The sequence below is a fragment of the Eubalaena glacialis genome, chromosome 5, assembly GCF_028564815.1.
Source record: "Eubalaena glacialis isolate mEubGla1 chromosome 5, mEubGla1.1.hap2.+ XY, whole genome shotgun sequence".
Lineage (NCBI taxonomy): Eukaryota > Metazoa > Chordata > Mammalia > Artiodactyla > Balaenidae > Eubalaena > Eubalaena glacialis.
This window is the reverse complement of record NC_083720.1, coordinates 153333471-153349192: the sequence shown is the minus strand read 5'-3', so window position 1 is coordinate 153349192 and position 15722 is coordinate 153333471. Positions and strand designations below refer to the sequence as shown.

Genomic DNA, 15722 nt, shown 5'->3' with positions numbered 1-15722 from the left:
GGATAAACTGTGGTACCTTCAGACAAAGGAATATTATTTAGTACTAAAAAGAAGTGAATTACTAAGCCATGAAATGACATGGAGGAACCTTAAATGCCTATTACTTAGTAAAAGAAGCCACTGGGAAAAGGTCAGGAACTATTTTATTTGATGCTACAGCACAATGTCTTGCACAGGACCTTGCCCTCGGGAACTACCCCCCGTGTGAGTGGGCATGGGCAGTGCTTTCCTGTTACCGCCCCTCCTCTTCTTCCCCCAGTGTCAGACCAGCCGTAATTCTAAGCCAATAGTAACAATGCAAGAAAGTCGTGATTTTTAAAATGATTGGATGAAATAATTTTGAAAGAGAAGAGGGGAATTGAGCTCCACTGTAAAGTATGGGCAGACATTTCATAGAAAAAGAGGGATGGTGAGGACATTCCAGGTGGGAAACGTGAGAAAAAGCAAAGAGCGGAGAATCCTGGCATCCTCCGGGGACACGGAAACGAGCATCCTTTAGGGGTGGGGGTTCTTGGAAAATAGCTGGCGTCAGGCTGGGGCGCGGGGTGAGGCTGCATACGAGGGTGGGACCCGCCAGGATGCCAAGAAGGAAGGTCTGTGGAACGTGGGGGAGCCGCTCTTTGCAGTGCCTCGGGTAAACCTCTCTCCCCTCCCTCCTCACAGTGGCTCCCGGGAGCGGGCAGGATGTCTCATGCGCCCTGGGCTACTTCCCCTGCGGCAACACCACCAGATGCTTGCCTCAGCTGCTCCACTGTAACGGCGTGGACGACTGCGGGAACCAGCAGGACGAGGACAACTGCGGTGAGCGCGCCCCGAGTCGCAGCTGGACGGGGTCGGGGCGCAGTAGCGCCAGGGGAGGGGGGACCAGGGTCAAGTCGCTGAGACCTCTCGGTGCGGAGAGAAACGGGAAACGAGAAAACGAAGTTGAAAGACAAAACATATGGCGCTGAAGGAAATCTTACACGTCTTTTATTAGCTTAAAATAATCCATTCTTACAAAGAAGATGCGGTTTTATACATATATATGTTTGTGGGTGTGTATACATAACATATACACAGTGGAATACTACTCAGCTATAAAAAACCATGAAATAATGCCATTTGCAGCAACATAGATGGACCTAGAGATTATCGTACTCAGTGAAGTAAGTCAGACAAATATCACATGATATCACTTATATGTGGATTCTAAACTATGACACAAATGACCTATTTACAAAACAGAAACAGAATCACAGGCATAGAAAACAAACTTAACGGTTACCGAAGGGAAAAGGGTTGTAGGAGGGATAAATTAGGAGTTTGGGATTAACATATACACACCACTATATAGATAAACAACAAGGACCTAGGTATAGCACAGGGAATGTATTCTTTTTTTAAATTAATTTTTATTGGAGTACAGTTGCTTTACAATGTTGTGTTAGTTTCTGCTGTACAGCAAAGTGAATCAGGTGTACATATACATATATTCACTCTTTTTTAGATTCTTTTCCCATATAGGCCATTACAGTGTATTGAGTAGAGTTCAGCACAGGGAATATATTCTTCATCTTGTAATAAAGATATAATGGATATAATAATTCCACTATAATGGAAAAGAATCTGTAAAAGAAAATATATATATTTACTTAGTATAACATATATATGTACAACTGAATCACTTTGCTGTACACTGGAAATTAACACAACATTGTAAATCAACTATAATTCAATTTTTTTTAAAAAAGTCCATTCTTTCCTATGTATTAGCTCAGATTCTGTGGGGCAGCAATCCTGGCTGGGCTCAGCTGAGATCAGCTACATGATCTTCTTGCCTCTGCTGCGCTTTCTCGATGCCTCTGCAGGCCTCTGTGGGTTGGCTCTGTCCCCGTGCCTGCAACCTGGGCTGAGACAGCTGGGGACACTAGCCCTTCTGCCACATCCCTCCCAAAGCACGTCACAAGGCCAGCCCTGTTCCAGCAGGGGAAATGGAGCCCTCCTCCTGCAGAGAGCAGCTCAAAGCTAAGTGCTAGGAGCTCAGACAGAAGGAGGGCAGGCTGCAGCCACGCTTGACACAGTTGGTATTACATTTGCTTTTCCCACAGACATTAATATTAACTCGCAGTGACGCAAAGAGTCCCACCTGCATGACCTTAGGAAGGTCTGTCTTTTAATTTAAATATTTCCAGGAGCAACCATGATTTGTCTGTTTATTTATCTTATTGAAACAGCAGCTGATATTTGAAGAAGTGATATTTTTCTACACTCTTGATTTTGTAGTTATGTGTGTATGTAGGGGTGTGTGTGTGTATGTGTCCTCTTGATTCAGGGATAGTTATTCAGGAGGTGGGTAAGCTTTCCCCCATCTCCTGAAAATGTAACTGTAGTTTATTTTGGGGGGAGATAAATTATGCAGATTTCTATATTTGGTCCTGAAGGATATTCATTACTCTGAATCCTGGTGAAGTTTAATAGAGAGAATATAACACTAGGAAAGACATTCAGGTCTATTTCTTCAAACTTAGAACTGAATTCTGATGACAAGCATGGGCATGACTCTTGTGGAAACAGTACTTAATGGGAAGCAAAATCGGGTTGGAGGTGCATCCTCCGTAATTGTTTCGTCTTTCCCTCCTCTTTCCCATCCTCTTCCTGCAGTGTTTTCACTCTCTGCAGGTCTGTGACCAGCCTCTCCCTCCCTGTCCCGTCATTTCCATGTGTCTCCCCTTCTATTCCTCCTCTCTAGCTGCCCACTCGCATTCCTTCCTTTACTCTCTCTCAACTCCCCTTCTTATTTTCATCCTTCTCTTGTCCTCCATTCTTTTCTTTTTCAAATCAAATCACCTCAGTATTCATAAATTAGATTTTAATTATTATTTAGCTCACTCCATTAAGTTTATAAACTGCTCATTATACAGATTTTAACACCTTTACTTCCAAAGAAAAAATCCAAGGAGTTGCTTTTAATTTCCAAGTAGCTGTAAAAACATTCCTGCCACGCCTACCCCACCCTTGGGCTGAGTTGCCCAGAAGGGTGGTTTTTATCTTATGGTCAGCGGCCTCTGAGAATCAAGAAAATCTTCAGGCAGTGTGGGGTCTGGAAATCCCCTGAAAACTATGAAATGTTGTGTATTTGTGTACATGTGCATTTTCAACAAGAAAAGTGTTCGTAACTTAACAGCTTTGCAAAAGGTTTAGAGTTTTTAAAAGGCAAAAAGCTTCCTTACTCCTGTCATTGGCTAAAACAGAAATCTAGAAAAACAATTTCATCCCAAGCTGGAATCAGTTTGTCCCAACTAGCACTCTAAATCTGTCCATATAAAATCAAAAGGTGTGAGTAGCTTACGACAGTAATCTCAACAGCAACAAATTTCCCTTACCTCCTTTGATTTCTTTTTCTTTTTCTTTTTTTGACAAGGAACTAATATTTATTAAGCACTTAATGTATACTAAATACCAACATTATACTTTAAATTTTTTAAATTTTATTATGGTAAGGGCACTTAACTGAGATCTAGCCTTTTAAATTTTGAAGCAATTTTTAAGTCGGCCGTACTGTTCTTTTTTTTTTTTTAACGTCTTTATTGGAGTATAATTGCTTTACAATGGTGTGTTAGTTTCTGCTGTAAAACAAAGTGAATCAGCTACATGTATACATATATCCCCATATCCCCTCCCTCTTGCGTCTCCCTCCCACCCTCCCTATCCCACCCCTGTAGGTGGGCACAAAGCACCGAGCTGATCTCCCTGTGATTTCTTTTTAAAATAGAAACAAAGTTGTAGCAAGATTCCTCAACCAGGCCTCAGAAGGTTCAGGCTCAGATCCTGGAACTGCCTCTTTCTGTCTGTTGTTACTTCAGCAAATCATTTCTTTGGGCTCAGTCCCGTTCCTTACTGTGAAATTGGAGTAATAAATTTATTGTGAGGATTAAGTGAGTTACAGGGATAGAAATGCTTGTCATGTAACGGGCACGCAGTAGATCTGGGCAGACCAGATTACTGACTACCATACGTGGCAGTTACTCTGGAATTCACCTCTTTGAAATTCTATCCGAGGAATTGTTTACATTTGATTGGACTCCAAACCAGGGAAGTACTGGTTTGTAGGTGTGAAGGGAAGTATGAAGCAAGTTGAGACAAGGTAGTGCAAGCAATCTCTCCCCAAGATCTTGCTAATATATCATCTTAGGGATCTCGGACATGAGCAGGGAATGGTGTGTACTACTAACTTTTATGAAAAAGAAATATTCAGAGCATGGATCAAATAACTTAAGTTCTAGCTACATGTGCGTATAAATACCTTAAATATTAGCATGTGAAAATAAACAGCATTTGTTTAATCAACTATTACTAATTATTAAAAATACAGGTGACATTTGGAAAGCAATTAATATTTTAAAATTTTATTGGACAAAAAAGAGTATGCTCTTTTAAAATCTTTGTTATTCACCATTGTTGACATTTAAAAATCCCCATGTCCAATTTTGGAAGTATGGGGAAAATCATAATCCACTCTTATGAAGACATGTCTTTGTAACAAATATTATGTTACACTGTTCCTGGTCTTCGTATGCCAGGATCACATAACTCTCCTGAAATTCACCTGGACCAGCAGATCCCCAAATGTAGTTCAGGACCAAACCCATCAGCGGCATCTAGGAAGTTGTTAGAAATGCAGATTCTCAGGCTCCATCCCAGCCCTATTGACTCAGAAACTCTGCCACTGGCCCTGCAGCTTCTATAAGCTCTCTGTGTCGTTCAGATGCACAGTAGACTTTGAGAACCACTGACCTAAACCCAAGTGAGCAGGAAGTAAGGGATGCACGCGAAATAGTAGCCACGGCAGAACTAAACTTGCATCAAGACTTCAGTATGGCGTGCAAGCGTTCTAACTTGCTACCAAACTCCATTATTACAATTATTATCAATTTTTTTTGTTTCTGTAAGAAAAGTTGACACTCTACTAGTGGCAGTCATCTGGAAATACCAAAAAATTGAACTACGCTCGAAACCTCAAAGATGGCCAGTTGACATGCTGCTGCTGTTCATGCATGAAAGGGCTGGAACTTCCCAAGAGGGGCGTCAGAATTGCACACCATTTTTACAGTCCAGGTCATAAAAATTATGAGATGTAGCTATTTCTTCCTGCTTCTCATTACTTCGATTTCCTTCACTAGCTGTGGTTTCTTCCTGCATTTTATAGTATCTGGATAATTTATGCTCCCCCAGCTGTTCATTTTTAAGACATCCATATTTAAATTTGGTCTAAAAGGACCAAGTCAGAAAGTCCTTTTCAGAATATGTCAACCTCATGTATCTTTGAATAAGCAGCATTAAATATATTTGCAATCACATAAAATACAGTATCTTAGATATACAAGGAAAACCCACAGCTAAAAATCACTTTCAGAGTGATCATTTACAGCTTAGTATATTGTCAAATAAAAAATCTTTTTCTAATGGAAGGGGGGACTTTTTTCTTGGTTAGACCTTTTAAAAGAGACATCCTAAAAAAAGCAGCTCCAAAAAGCTCTCCCTTATTCCCTTAAGCTACTTAACTTTGACACCAATAGTAATTATTAAAGTGGAGAAAAAAGTCAAACGGAAATAGTGGTAATAAAATTTAAGGAAGTCACTAAAAGAAAATGAAACACCATCAAATAAGTTAAGCTGACTCCCCATGGATTGAACTATAATATAAACTAATTATATTTAAAAAGGACTGCTACTTTTGTATTATCACAGACATCTTAAACAAGTAGTCTAATTTGACTATAATTTTCCAGTTCTCTTAGAAAACCCATAAAAAACAAAAGAATATAAAATATTAAAAAAGAGTAAAATATCTTAGTACAAAAAGCATAAGGTATCAAATCACTGAAAATTTTTTATGGACACAATGCAAGGAAAAGTTTAAATGAAGCTTTTGATATAAAGTGATTTAAGTTTTCAGTTGCATTCACAAGGATCCCTTCTTTCTAAAATATTTGGGCAATACAGAATTTATATATATGTCTACTAGGCAGTTATTCTGGAGTTCACATCTTTTTCATTCTATCCCAGGAATTGTTTACATCTGACTGAACTCCAAACCAGGGAAGTCCTGGTCAAAATTGATTGCACCGTTTTTATAACTTTGATCTTTACTGATAAACTCCAATATGGAAATGTACAAATTTTTCCCAAATTATGCCATTTGATATAATTCCCATATGTTTCTGCCATGTATTACTAACCCATTTATTCATCTCCATGCGGAACTTTCACAGATGCAATCAGAAAAGAGGCCAAAAAAGAAATCTTTGAGTCATTACAGTAGTGTTTAGTGTGACAATGACGAACCAAAAAAGGAGGGACCATTCACTGTTTCAGCTAAAACTCATAGATACTTGGGAGAATATGTCTGGGTAAATACCAAGGGAACCTGATTACAAAAAGGTGTGAGACTCTCATTCAGGAATTATATTTGTCGATTTCAAACTGAGTGCCAACTTGGTAGTAAAAGTGAAATATTAAAATAGCATCAGAGGGGTGGGACTCCGTCCCTTCCTCTGACACCCTCACATCTTACTTCCCTCGGCCTTCATTCTCTACTCTTGGAAAACGGAGATCAGCAACATTATAATGAATGTGCTTTGAGATCTCATGACGGTCTATAGTATGCCTTAAATAGAATTTTGGCCGGGAAAGTGGAATCTTATAACCTGAAGCACTTTAAAAATAGCAAAGGATTGAAGACCTTCAAGATGGTGGAAGAGTAAGACGCGGTGATCACCTTCCTCCCCACAAATACACCAGAAATACATCTACACGTGGAACTGCTCCTACAGAACACCCACTGAACGCTGGCAGAAGACCTCAGACCTCCCAAAGGCAAGAAACTCCCCATGTACTTGGGTAGGGCAAAAGAGAAAAGAAACAACAGAGACAAAAGAATAGGGACGGGGCCTGCGCCAGTGGGAGGGAGCCGTGAAGGAGGAAAGGTTTCCACACACTAGGAGCCCCTTCACGGGCGGAGACTGCGGGTGGCGGAGGGGGAAGCTTCGGAGCCACGGAGGAGAGCGCAGCCACAGGGGTGCGGAGGGCAGAGCGGAGAGATTCCCGCACGGAGGAGCGGTGCCGACCAGCACTCACCAGCCCGAGAGGCTTGTCTGCTCAGCCGCCGGGGCGGGCGGGGCTGGGAGCTGAGGCTCGGGCTTCGGTCGGATCGCAGGGAGAGGACTGGGGTTGGCGGCGTGAACACAGCCTGAAGGGGCTAGCGCACCACAGCTAGCCGGGAGGGAGTCCGGGAAAAGGTCTGCAGCTGCCGAAGAGACAAGAGACTTTGTCTTACCTCTCTGTGTCCTGGTGCGCGAGGAGAGGGGATTCAGAGCGCCGCCTAAATGAGCTCCAGAGACGGGCGCGAGCCGCGGCCATCAGCGCGGACCCCAGAGACGGGCATGAGACGCTAAGGCTGCTGCTGCTGCCGCCACCAAGAAGCCTGTGTGCGAGCCCAGGTCACTCTCCACACCGCCCCTCCCGGGAGCCTGTGCAGCCCGCCACGGCCAGGCTCCCGTGATCCGGGGACAACTTCCCCGGGAGAACGCACGGCGCGCCTCGGGCTGCTGCAACGTCACGACGCCTCTGACGCCGCAGGCTCACCCCGCCTCCTCCGTACCGCTCCCTCCCCCCGCCTGAGTGAGCCAGAGCCCCCGAAGCAGCTGCTCCTTTAACCCCGTCCTGTGTGAGCGAAGAACAGATGCCCTCAGGCGACCTACACGCAGAGGCGGGGCCACATCCAAAGCTGAACCCCGGGAGCTGTGCGAACAAAGAAGAGAAAGGGAAATCTCTCCCAGCAGCCTCAGGAGCAGCGGATTAAAGCTCCACAAACAACTTGATGTGCCTGCATCTGTGGAATACCTGAACAGACAACGAATCATCCCAAATTCAGGAGGTGGACTTTGGGAGCAACGATATATATCTATTTTTCCCTTTTTCTCTTTTTGTGAGTGTGTATGTGTATGCTTCTGTGTGTGATTTTGTCTGTATAGCTTTGCTTTTACCATTTGTCCTAGGGTTCGGTCTGTCCGTTGTTTTTGTTTTTGTTTTTTTTAGTAAAGTTTTAAGAATTGTTATCATTGGTGGATTTGTTTTTGGGTTTGGATGCTCTGTTCTTTCTTTTTTTTAATTACTTTTTAATTTTTTTAATAGTTACTTTTTATTTTAATAACTTTACTTTATTCTTTCTTTCTTTCTTTTTTCCTCCCTTTTCCTCTGAGCCGTGTGGCTGACAGGGTCTTGGTACTCCGGTCAGTTGTCAGGCCTGTGCCTCTGACATGGGAGAGCCGAGTTCAGGACATTTGTCCACCAGAGACCTCCCGGCTCCACATAATATCAAACGGCAAAAGCCCTCCCAGAGTTCTCCATCTCAACGCTAAGACCCAACTCCACTCAACGACCAGCAAGCTACAGTGCTGGACACCCTATGCCAAACAACTAGCAAGACAGAAACACAACCCCACCCATTAGCAGAAAGGCTGCCTAAAATCATAATAAGGTCACAGACACCCCAAAACATACCACCAGACGTGGACCTGCCCACCAGAAAGACAAGATCCAGCCTCATCCACCAGAACACAGGCACCAGTCCCCTCCACCAGGAAGCCTACACAACCCACTGAACCGACCTTAGCCACTCGGGGCAGACACCAAAAACAACAGCAACTATGAACCTGCAGCCTGCAAAAAGTAGACCACAAACACAGTAACTTAAGCAAAATGAGAAGACAGAGAAACACACAGCAGATGAAGCAGCAAGGTAAAAACCCACCAGATCAAACAAATGAAGAGGAACTAGGCAGTCTACCTGAAAAAGAATTCAGAGTACCGATAGTAAAGATGATCCAAAATCTAGGAAATAGAACGGAGAAAATACAAGAAATGTTTAACAAGGAGAACTAAAGAGCAAACAAACAATGATGTACAACACAATAAATGAAATTTAAAATTCTCTAGAAAGAATCAGTAGCAGAATAACTGATACAGAAGAATGGATAAGTGACCTGGAAGATAAAATAGTGGAAATAACTGATGCAGAGCAGAATAAGGATAAAAGAATGAACAGAATTGAGGACAGTCTCAGAGACCTCTGGGACAACATTAAACACAACAACATTCGAATTATAAGGGTCCCAGAAGAAGAAGAGAAAAAGAAAACCACCAAGAAAATATTTGAAGAGATTATAGTTGAAAACTTCCCTAATATGGGAAAGGAAGTAGTTAATCAAGTGGAGGAAGTGCAGAAAGTCCCATACAGGATAAATCCATGGGGAACCACACCAAGACAGATATTAATCAAACTATCAAAAATTAAATACAAAGAAAAAATATTAAAAGCAGCAAGGGAAAAACAACACATAACATGCAAGGGAATCCCCATAAGGTTAACAGTTGATCTTTCAGCAGAAACTCTGCAAGCCAGAAGAGAGTGGCATATTTAAAGTGATGAAAGGGAAAAAGCTACAATGAAGATTACTCTACCCAGCAAGGATCTCATTCAGATTCAACAGAGAAATTAAAACCTTTACAGGCAAGCAAAAGCTAAGAGAATTCAGCACCACCAAATTAGCTTTACAACAAATGCTAAAGGAACTTCTCCAGGCAGGAAACAAAAGAAAAGGAAAAGACCTACAAAAACAAAAACAAAACAATTAAGAAAATGGTAGTAGGAACATGCATATCAATAACTACCTTAAATATAAATGGATTAAATGCTCCAACCAAAAGACATAGCCTGGCTGAATGGATACAAAAAGAAGACCCATACATATGCTGTCTACAAGAGACCCACTTCAGACCTAGGGACACATACAGACTGACAGTGAGGGGATGGAAAAAGATATTCCATGCAAATGGAAATCAAAAAAAAGCTGGAGTAGCAATTCTCATATCAGACAAAATAGACCTTAAAATAAAGACTATTACAAGAGACAAAGAGAGACACTACATAATGATCAAGGGATCCATCAAAGAAGAAGATATAACAACTGTAAATATTTATGCACCCAACATAGGAGCACCTCAATGCATAAAGCAAATGCTAACAGCCATAAAAGGGGAAATCAAAAGTAACACAATCATAGTAGGGGACTTTAACACCTCACTTTCACCAATGGACAGATCATCCAAAATGAAAATAAATAAGGAAACACAAGCTTTAAATGATACATTAAACAAGATGGACTTAATTGATATTTATAGGACATTCCATCCAAAAACAACAGAATACACTTTCTTCTCAAGTGCTCATGGAACATTCTGCAGGATAGATCATATCTTCAGTCACAAATCAAGCCTTGGTAAATTTAACAAAATTGAAATCATATCAAGCATCTTTTCTGACCACAACGTTATGAGACTAGATATCAATTACAGGAAAATAATCTGTAAAAAATACAAATTCATGGAAGCTAAACAATACACTACTTAATGACCAAGAGATCACTGAAGAAATCAAAGAGGAAATAAAAATAATACCTAGAAACAAATGACAATGAAAACACGAAGACCCAAAACCTATGGGATGCTGCAAAAGCAGTTCTAAGAGGGAAGTTTATAGCAATACAATCCTACCTCAAGAACCAAGGAACATCTCAAATAAACAACCTAACCTTAAACCTAAAGCAATTAGAGAAAGAAGAAGAAAAAAGCCCCAAAGTTAGCAGAAGGAAAGAAATCATTAAGATCAGATCAGAAATAAATGAAAAAGAAATGAAGGAAACAATAGCAAAGATCAATAAAACTAAAAGCTGGTTCTTTGAGAAGATAAACAAAATTGATAAAGTATTAGCCAGACTCATCAAGAAAAAAAGGGAGAAGACTCAAATCAATAGAATTAGAAATGAAAAAGGAGAAGTAACCACTGACACTGCAGAAATACAAAGGATCATGAGAGATTACTACAAGCAACTATATGCCAATAAAATGGACAGCCTGGAAGAAATGGACCAATTCTTAGAAAAGCACAACCTTCCGAGACTGAACCAGGAAGAAATAGAAAATATAAACAGACCAATCACAAGCACTGAAATTGAGACTGTGATTAAAAATCTTCCAACACACAAAAGCCCGGGACCAGATGCCTTCAGAGGCGAATTCTGTCAAAGATTTAGAGAAGAGCTAACACCTATCCTTCTCAAACTCTTCCAAAATATAGCAGAGGGAGGAACACTCCCAAATTCATTCTACGAAGCCACCATCACCCTGATACCAACCAGACGATGATGTCACAAAGAAAGAAAACTACAGGCCAATATCACTTATGAACATAGATGTAAAAATCTTGAACAAAATACTAGCAAACAGAATGCAGCAGCACATGAAAAGAATCATACACCATGATCAAGTGGGGTTTATCCCAGGAATGCAAGGATTCTTCGGTATACGCAAATCAATCAATGTGAAACACCATATTAACAAATTGAAGGAGAAAAACCATATGATCATCTCAATAGTTGCAGAAAAAGCTTTTGACAAAATTCAGCATCCATTTATGATAAAAATCTTCCAAAAAGTAGGCATAGAGGGAACTTACCTCAACATAATGAAGGTCATATATGACAAACCCACAGCCAACATCATTCTCAATGGTGAAAAACTGAAACCATTTCCACTAAGATCAGGAGCAAGACAAGGTTGCACACTCTCACCACTATTATTCAACATAGTTTTGGAAGTTTTAGCCACAGCAATCAGAGAAGAAAAAGAAATAAAAGGAATCCAAACTGGAAAAGAACTAAAGCTGCCACTGTTTGCAGATGACATGATACTATACATAGAGAATCCTAAAGACACTACCAGAAAACAACTAGAGCTAATCAATGAATTTGGTAAAGTAGCAGGATACAAAATTAATGCACAGAAATCTCTTGCATTCCTATACAGTAATGATGGAAAATCTGAAAGAGAAATTAAGTAAACACTCCTATTTACCATTGCAACGAAAAGAATAAAATACCTAAGAATAAACCTACCTAAGGAGACAAAAGACCTGTATGCAGAAAACTATAAGACACTGATGAAAGAAATTAAAGATGATACAAACAGATGGAGAGATATGCCATGTTCTTGGATTGGAAGAATCAACATTGTGAAAATGACTATACTACCCAAAGCAATCTACAGATTCAATGCAATCCCTATCAAACTACCAATGGCATTTTTCACAGAACTATAACAAAACATTTCACAATTTGTATGGAAACACAAAAGACCCCGAATAGCCAAAGCAGTCTTGAGAAAGAAAAACGCAGCTGGAGGAATCAGGCTCCCTGACTTCAGACTATACTACAAAGCACAGTAATCAAGACAGTATGGTACTGGCACAAAAACAGAAATATAGATCAATGGAACAGGATAGAAAGCCCAGAGATAAACCCACACACATATGGTCACCTTATCTTTAATAAAGGAGGCAAGAGTATACAGTGGAGAAAAGACAGCCTCTTCAATAAGTGGTGCTGGGAAACCTGAACAGCTATATGTAAAATAATGATCTTAGAATACTCCCTAACACCGTACACAAAAATAAACTCAAAATGGATTAGAGACCTAAATGTAAGGCCAGACACTATAAAGCTCTTAGAGGAAAACATAGGCAGGACACTCTATGACATAAATCACAGCAAGATCCTTTTTGACCCACCTCCTACAGAAATGGAAATAAAAGCAAAAATAAACAAATGGGACCTAATGAAACTTAAAACCTTTTGCACAACAAAGGAAACCATAAACAAGACGAAAAGACACCCCTCAGAATGGGAGAAAATATTTGCCAACGAATCAACGGACAAAGGATTAATCTCCAAAATTTACAAGCAGGTCATGCAGCTCAATATCAAAGAAACAAACAACCCAATCCAAAAATGGGCAGAAGACCTAAATAGACATTTCTCCAAAGAAGATATACAGATTGCCAACAAACACATGAAAGGATGCTGAACATCAGTAATCATTAGAGAAATGCAAATCAAAACTACAGTGAGGTATCACCTCACACCAGTTAGAATGGCCATCAACAAAAAATCTACAAACAATAAATGCTGGAGAGGGTGTGGAGAAAAGGGAACACTCTTGCACTGTTGGTGGGAATGTAAATTGATACAGCCACTATGGAGAACAGTATGGAGGTTCCTTAAAAAACTAAAAATAGAACTACCAGACGACCCAGCAATCCCACTACTGGGCATAGACCCTGAGAAAACCATAATTCAAAAGGACACATGTACCCCAATGGTCATTGCAACACTATTTACAATAGCCAGGACGTGGAAGCAACCTAGGTGTGCATCAATGAATGGATAAAGAAGTTGTGGCACATCTATACAATGGAATATTACTCAACCTTAAAAAGAAATGAAATTGAGTTATTTGTAGTGAGGTGGATGGACCTAGAGTCTGTCATACAGAGTGAAGTAAGTCAGAAAGAGAAAAACAAATACCATATGCTAACACATATATATGGAATCTAAAAAAAAAAAAAAAGGTTCTGAAGAACCTAGGGGCAGGACAGGAATAAAGATGCAGACGTAGAGAATGGACTTGAGGACACAGGGAGGGGGAATGGTAAGCTGGGACGAAGTGAGAGAGTGGCATGGACATATATAAACTCTCAAATGTAAAACAGATAGCTAGTGGGAAGCAGCCGCACAGCACAGGGAGATCAGCTCGGTGTTTTGTGACCACCTAGAGGGGTGGGGTAGGGAGGGTGGGAGGGAGATGCAAGAGGGAGGAGATATGGGGATATATGTACATGTATTAAAAAAATAAAATAAAATAAAATACCATCAAATTCTCAAATGCTATGAAATGTATTGATTACATCCAGACTTTTATTTAAAAGGAGCTCTTTGAGTTTCCAGATTAGAATTTGCCAGCACTCCCTGTGTATTATAAACAAATGGCTCCCCATCACGGTCATGCTGACCCATCCTCATCCCAGTTGGAGGCAGGTTGAATCACTCCACCACGAAGACCCAAGTTCAGATGCTCTCCTCGGCAGCCTCTGATCATCACCCTGCTCTGCACTTTAACAGCCTTGTCTACAGGAAAAGGATGAAGACATTGGTCCCTCTGTTTCCATATTTGTATTCCTTTGATCCACAGGGAAAACGGAAGCTTCCTCTAATACATTTTGGGTGATGCAGTAGGTTATCATCTGCTAAAAATGCATGTCCACCCAGCACCTCAGAATATGACCTTATGTGGAAATAGGGTCTTTGCAACTATAATGAAGGTGAGGAGTTTCTGGTTTCCCCCTGGTTCAGCCCAGGCAGACCTTTCCCCTCTCCCTTTCTGGTCCAAGTCTCTTGTCTGGTCTGGGAACAGCAAAGCCCAGCTCTTCTTTATTTGTTTTTCCACATCTATTGTCAGTGCTCAAACCTGGGCCTTTGACAATCAAATACTAAGAATTTGATTCTTTTGTTATCTGCAGACATCTGTGTCATCCCTTTTCCAAGACAATGAAAGTGGAAAATTCTAGCCTCTTGCTATAGGAAAAGGGCAGAGTGCAAGGAATTCAAGGGAAAGGAAACTTTATTAATAACCCCAATTATTTGCCTGTCACTAATCTATGAGAATTAGACAAACAGTATTTATTTATGGGTATGATGGTGATGATACATACTTTTTAATAGGATTATAAGAATGTTTGAAGTGTATTCAAAGATCCTTTTAATTTTTAATTGGGCCTGCTTTTAAAATTCTGGAATGCTAAATATCCCTTCATTTCCTTTTACACAGCTGTCAGGATTATGGCAATGCCAGGCAATTTGATGTAGAACTTCCCTGTTCTCATTTTAGAATATTCCATTAAAGTTGGTAGTTTGTCTTTTTTAAGGTTAAAAAGACAAGAGGAAAAGTGACACAAGTCATAAATATGTGTATTGATACACAACTATGCATTGTACGTTCAAAAATGACTGGTTTTCTATTTATTATTCTCAAAACAGAGTGGGAAAAATGCATGTAGCTGAACCCCTGGCTTTTCTATAAATACAAACCTCATTTTAACATCAAATATGTTTATCTATGTTTATCCAACAATGCTTCAATGATGTTTGAGTTAACTCCACAAAGACTTTCAGCTCAGAACGCTTCCTATGAGATAGGACACGAAAGGCAGTTTCTGTAGTGGCTTCAATTTCCTTTAAAAAATCCCCAGGATAATGTCACAGCCTTAATTTCTTCAGAGTTGCCTCTAAAGGTACTCAGAAATAGAGTCACAGATGTAGAAAACAAACTTATGGTTACCAAGTGGGAAAGGCGGGGAGGGATAAATTGGGAGATTGGGATTGACATATACACACTACTGTATATAAAATAGATAATCAACAAGGACCTACTGTATAGCACAGGGAACTCTACTCAATACTCTGTAATGACCTATATGGGAAAAGAATCTAAAAAAGAGTGGATATATGTATATGTATAACTGAATCACTTTGCTGCACAGCAGAAACTAACATAACATTGTAAATCAACTATCATCCAATAAAAATTAATTTAAAAAATAAAATAAAAAATAAAAGTACCCAGAAAGAGGCATATGTATTCCGTCAGCAAACAGCTATTGTCATTCAAATTCAAGGAGATCTCACACTACTGGTTTGATGAATTGGTCTGTCTGTCCAGGCGACACCTCAAGGTCTATTTTAATGGCCCAGGGCACCTCTACTCTGGGGATCATTAATTTCTGAGAAAAA

The 15722-nt window shown here is 40.2% G+C and overlaps 1 protein-coding gene across 3 annotated transcripts in view; it reads left to right on the top strand.

Moving 5' to 3' along the window:
- Positions 1–671: 671 nt before the first annotated feature.
- Positions 672–15722, top strand: part of RXFP1 (relaxin family peptide receptor 1) — a 71467-nt gene continuing 56416 nt past the window's right edge. For 2 of the 3 annotated variants that reach the window (XM_061191773.1, XM_061191770.1), the window contains exon 1: positions 684–801. The gene's annotated coding sequence lies outside the window, so the exon portion shown is untranslated. Of the gene's footprint in view, positions 802–15722 lie in introns of all 3 variants that reach the window. The other variant, XM_061191772.1, reaches the window with a different exon arrangement.